A 6,345-nucleotide genomic window follows, 5' to 3' on the forward strand; every position below is an offset into this window, starting at 1 on the left:
CAATCAGGAGGTCATCAACATACTGTAGTAAAGTTACTTCAGGGTGTTTGCATCAGTACTCACCCAGGTCTTCATGGAGGGCCTCATCAAACAGGGTAGGAGAGTTTTTGAATCCCTGAGGCAGTCTGGTCGATGTCAATTGGCCACTTATGTCCCTTTCAGGGTCAGTCCACTCGAAGGCGAAGAGCTTTTGGCTCTGAGGGGCTAAAGGCAAACTGAAGAAGGCATCTTTCAGATCTAAAACAGTGTACCATTGATGTTTAGGATTTAGAGTACTCAGGAGGGTGTATGGGTTAGGCACAGTTGGATGTATGTCCATAACCCTCTTATTGACTTCTCTTAAGTCTTGTACAGGTCTGTACTCTCTGCTATTAGGTTTCCATACTGGCAACAATGGAGTATTCCAGGGCGAGTGACAGGGGCAAAGGACCCCTTGGTCGAGGAGCCGGTGTATATGTGGTGCAATTCCTTCCTTGGCCTCTAGGGGCATCGGGTATTGACGTACCCAAACGGGGTCTGTCCCAGGCTTGAGTTCAACAAACAAGGCAGGATGGTGTTTTGCTAGTCCTAAGCCTCCTGTTTCTGCCCAAGCTCCTGGATATTGTTGAAGCCAGGTTGCTATGTCCTGGTCAGGGGCCACTCACTCCTGGTGGAGCCGGTACTCATCTTCTAAGGTTATAGTCAGGACGGGCACGGGCTGATTTTGGGAATTGGTCAGGATGGGCCCCTCAGGGAGGAAATGGATCTGTGCTCCCATTTTAGTCAGCAGGTCTCTCCCTAGTAAGGGACAGGGGCTCTCAGGGATGACCAGGAAAGAATGGGTTACATTCCTGGCTCCGAGGTTTACTGTTCTTTGTGTTGTCCAGGGGTATTTCTTAATTCCTGTGGCCCCTTGTACCCACGAGGACTTGGAGGATAATTTTCCATTAGTTTCCACTAGGACTGAGTGCTGTGCTCCCGTATCGACCAAGAACTGAACTGGGGACCCCTCCACTTGCAAAGTTACCCTAGGTTCAGGGAGGGGGTCCAAACCCCATCTTCCCTAGTCTTCGTCTTGAGTGACTAGTACGGGTGTAGACCTAGGAGGTCCCTGTCCTCTGCGTTGTTTCTTTTTGGGGCAGTCTTTTATCCAGTGGCCAACTTCTTTACAGTATGCACATTGGTCTCTACTCAGATTGTCATGTCTGGGGGACCACCTAGGTTGGGTGTTCTCTGGCTGTAGATGCTCTTTCTGTACTACTGCTGCCAGGACCTTGGTCATTTTTTTCAGTGGCCTTAAATTGCTTTTCCTCTGGAATATCTCTATTATTGTAAACTCACTGGGCTATCTGAAGAAGGTCCTGAAGCTGTTTTACCTCTAAGTCTTCTAATTTCTGGAGTTTCCTTTTAATGTCTGGGGCCGCGTGATTTACAAAAGACATTATAACAGCTGCCTGACTTCCTGGGGCCTCTGGGTCTATGGGAGTGTACTGTCTAAAAGCTTCCATTAATCTTTCTAAGTAGGTAGCTGGGCTTTCTGTCTTTTCCTGCAGAACAGAGTATACTTTAGCCAAATTAGTGGGCTTGCGAGCAGCTGCCTGGAGACCCGCCATTAGAGTCTGGCGATAAAGGTGTAGCCGTCCCCTACCTTCTGCCGTGTTGTAGTCCCATGCCGGCCTGGTCAGAGGAAAAGTCGCATTTATGAGGTCGGGGTTGGCAGTCGGTCAACCGTCGTCCCCCGGGACCAGCTTTCTAGCTTCTACCTATATTCTCTCTCACTCCTCCATTGTGAACAAGATTCGGAGGAGCTGCTGACAATCATCCCAAGTAGGCTGGTGGGTGAACATGACACTATCTAGTAAAGTCGTTAAATCTTTGGGGTTGTCTGAAAACCAGGCACTCTGAGTCTTCCAGTTATACAGATCACTGGTGGAGAATGGCCAGTACTGAAGCCTGGGGATTCCCGTGTCATCTGGGGGTCCTATTTCCCGAAGGGGCAGAGCCACTGTGGAGTCAGGTGGCTGGGGGGGGGTAGCCCGCAAAGTGTGCCCTCGTGTCCGCCCCACCAGCCCTTCAGAGTTACTTTCACTTTCAGCAGGCCCAGGAGTGCCGGCCGCCTCCCGTCCGCCTGCTCCCTCCCGCAGCTCAGCTGGGGGGGGCTGGGGCCTGGGGCCCGGAGGGATACGGGGGGAGTTCTGTGGACAGAGGGTCCCCGCTATCAGGTAGAACGGGATGGGGGGGCAGTCGGTTGCTTGGATTTTAGTGGCCGAGCAACCAGTGCCTTACAGGGTTCAGGGGCTAATTGGAAAGGGGACAGCCAAGGGGGCGGGTTCTCAGCAAGGTCCTGCCATATGAGGATATATGGGATTTGATCCGAGTGGCCCGCACGCCCAGGTAGGAAAATCTTAGACTTTACTTTAGTGATGACAGGAAGTCGGAATATCCCTTCGGGTGGCCACCCCACATTAAAGGCAGACCATTTGGGGCAGCACAGAGTAATTAGCTTTCCCCTCCTGATTTCCACACTAAGATCATGGCCCCTCCCTTTAACATCCTTGAAATTATTTATAAGGAGAGATAGGGGTGTGCTCTGGGTATTACCCATTCGGTAATAGTTTGTAGTCTTTTCCTGCAAAAGAATATGGGTTAGAATTCCTGCAAAGGAAAACTGGAGTATCAATAATATCTAGCCGCAAGCACGCTCTGGAAGCCCGGGTCAGAATCTATCAATAATATCTAGCTGTAAGCGCGCTCCGGAAGCCTGGGTCAGAATCAGTTCAGATAGAAATCTAAATCAGGTGAGAGCCGGGGACGTCTCCCACCAGTCTCCACTGGCTGTCCTATAGCGCGTCCACCAGGACTGTGTCAGCTTCAGTTTCAGACCTCGCGAGTCACAGATACAGGTTCAGAACAGACACAGACAGACAAACAGAGATGAGCCGGCTCACCTATCAGCAGATCGATCCTGGTAGATCCATTGACCAGGGGTCTGGTGGGCTTGGGGAATCCCGGAAGAGCCCCCAAATGTTATGCCCAGACCGTTTTTTCCCCGAAGAAGACCACCAGAGTCCAGAGTCAAAGCCAAGCGGCAAGGATCTTTACTGCAAGTTCGAACTTGGTCCCTCCGTTCCACAACATACAAGAGGGCCTCAAACAATGCGTGTGTTTGCTTTTTATAGCCCGATGTAAATAACATAGGTAAAGTTACAGAGGAACAAGGGAATTCTTTTGGTTACAGCATCACAATTGGTTAACATTTTAAGTTATACATTTAGCAGTTTTCTATTGGTTCCTGCACTTTCAGTAAAACCACACGGCTGTGACCTTATCGGAGGCTCTCCAGGTGGTGTTTTTCTAAAGCTGAGATATATGGTTGTCTCTGAGTCGAAAACTGTGTTTGTACTGGGCTCAGGAAGTTGAGAGATATATGGTGGGATGTGTTTGTACTGGGCTCAGGAATTTGAGAGATATATTTTATCTCTTTCAAAAGCAAATATCCTTTTCATTTACATAGGACAGAAAATTCTGTAACCCGGCCCTTGAGCCACTTGCCCAGGCTTGCTGAAGAGCCCTAAGGCCTCAAGTGAACATTGGTGATAGGCAGTACTAACTGTGGACCTGGCATAGTGGTGGCCAAGGGAGAGATGTCTCTGCTTGAAGAAAGGAGAGGAAAGAGTGGGAAGGACTCTGTCTTGTGGCTTGTGTGACAGTTCAGCCCCAGTAGAACAGAGCACCACATAGATTCCTAAGGTATCTGACTACATGCCCTGGTCCCAGACAGATTTTTGGGACATATGCGGAACCGAGGGGAACTTGCTGCCCTGAAGGGAAGCATACAAACCTGGCTGGATTTGATACTTGCTAATTGTAGAGCTCCTGGGCCTTGAGTGAACATAGGCAGTGGTCACTATGAGCTTTGAGCAAGATCCAGTGTTATCCTGGTGTAAACCAAAAAGTATCTGAGACAAGTCTCAATGAATTTAGAAAGCTTACTTCACCAAAGGTAAGGACACATCAGTGAAACACTCAGGAGGTCCTTATGACGTGTGCCTAACATGGTTGGGGACACAACTTGCTTTTATACATTATAAGGAGACATAATACATCAATAAATACACGTAAGATTTACATTGGTTCAATCTGGAAGGGCAGGACAACTTGAAGCAGGGACTTCCAGGTCAGAGATTTAAACATATTCTGATTGGAAATTATTTGAGTTATTATCTAGAGAAAGGAATGTATGGGTTAAGATAAGGGTTGTGAAGACCTAGGTTTTATTATGCAGATGAAGGCTTCAAGTAGCAGGCTTTAGATAGAATAGGCTGTAAATGTTTCTTACCAGGCTTAAGATCTTTTGTGTTGATGTTAATGCTGGAGGAGTATAATGAGACATGTCCAACCCCCACTTCCCATCATGGCCTGAACCAGTCTTTCAAGTTAAATTTTAGGGTGCCCTGGCTGAGAAAGGAAAGTAAAATTTCACAGGGCCTTCAAATTTTATTTTTGGTTTACATTCTTTCACTTCTGGCCAAGATTTGCTACATCAATGGGCGCCAAATTTTAATTTTGTTCCATAGTATTACTGAGGTGGCATGCCTGCCTGCCCCAGGCCCATCGTGTCCTTCCATGGGACTCTAAATCCCACTGCTTAGGGACTCAGAGTCAACAAGACTTACAGCCAATTAATTGTTCTAGGCCAGATAGGAATGGACATGAACAGGCATTCATTACCCCTTAAATTTATTATTATTTTTAAAGTAGAAAGCCAACAAACAAAAAGCCAAAGGCAAGGTTACAAAACTGATATTTTTAACTTATATGCTTTGAGTTCCTGTAATCTTGGTTTTAGCTACAGACTTATAGCAATTAACTATAAAATATACACATCGTTCTGAAAAAAAAATTTAAGAAAATATGTTATCTATTGGGACAACTCCTAACTGGGAGTATTATGCTTAGGAAGCTTTGTCACAAGATATCTTTATCTTATCAGTAATTATTTTCTCCTAATTCTTCAGGAAGCAGGAAATTATGGTTGGGTGGATGCAAAGGTGTCACATAATAATAGCTCAGGAGGCAAAGTCCCTTGTTTTGCAAGCAGTTTAAACATATTTGCACCATCCTTGATTTGGAGGGTCTGACTTTGACATAATTTTACCCCTCAAAAGCAGCCCTTACAGTCTCACATGACTGCCTCTTTTGCATCAGTCCCTGGGCGTAGGGGGAGGGTGCTTATATAGTCTTAGAAGTAGTGCTTTTGTAGTGAAAAACAGATCAGGCCCAGTGGGATGCCAAATGAGAGAGATTCACATTTCTGGTCTTCAGAATACCATGATGTTGGTTTCCTTAAAAGTAAAACACAGAGAAATAAATAACATTAATATTTTGACAATGGAAAGAGTATTTGCGTGTCAGAACAGAAAAAGAAATCAATTCAATTAGGGTACCAACAAAAAATATAAAGAAAAATTATACTCTGGTACTCTCTACAGGATAACTGTAGCCAAAAAAAAAAAAAAATCTATGATTCAATCTGCACTGAAAGAAAAAAAATCTTAGGGCTGAAATCTCATATCAAGTGTTACACTTTTTCTTTGAAACAATTTCTTTTTCTCTCTAGCCCTCCTTTTCTATTAAATAGAAATTATAGTAAGACCAATTTGTGCACAAAATAAGTTTTAAGCTTATTATACTTAGTCTGATTATTCACATAAGGTGCAGCAAGAATTGATTGGCTATGTAGGCTCCTCTTAAGTTGGCTTTGCCAGAACTTTACCCAATAGTATGCTATTTCAGTCAAAGTCTTAGTAAAATAACCAGTGTCTTCAATTATTCTGTTCTAAAAGACTGTTACTAAACTTAGGCAAATAACTCTGTTGTCATAAAATCACAATCTGGATTTTGGAGAACTCAGAGAGAAAAGTAAATTTGCTTACAATAAGATATTTCACCCAAATGCTCTAAACTATATATAACTTAAAAGAAAAACAAATTTGACCCTTCTTTAACCAGAGCAGCAGGCTTCCAAACAAGATGTTTATTCACTTTGGAACTGCCATTCACAAGCCAAACAGCTCATGGGAGCTATCAAGTTCAATAGAATCTAGCAACTCCTCACATAGTTAGAATCAGTACTAGGGAAAAAAGAGGCTCACTGCTCATGAGTATCTCCTCCTTGTATCCCCAGGTAGCAAGAACCTATGTAAACCATTTTTATTTTATCATGGAACTCTTTTGGACACCACTATTTTTATTAGCATAGGGATAGCATCAGTTAACATTCCATAGCAAGACAGTAAGTGCCGCTTAAGTGGAAATTTACCAGTCCAGTCATTGTTATTGGGAAGTACTCACAGTCTTTTGCCA

This window comes from Colobus angolensis, unplaced genomic scaffold (assembly GCF_000951035.1).
Source record: "Colobus angolensis palliatus isolate OR3802 unplaced genomic scaffold, Cang.pa_1.0 Scaffold728, whole genome shotgun sequence".
Taxonomy (NCBI): domain Eukaryota; kingdom Metazoa; phylum Chordata; class Mammalia; order Primates; family Cercopithecidae; genus Colobus; species Colobus angolensis.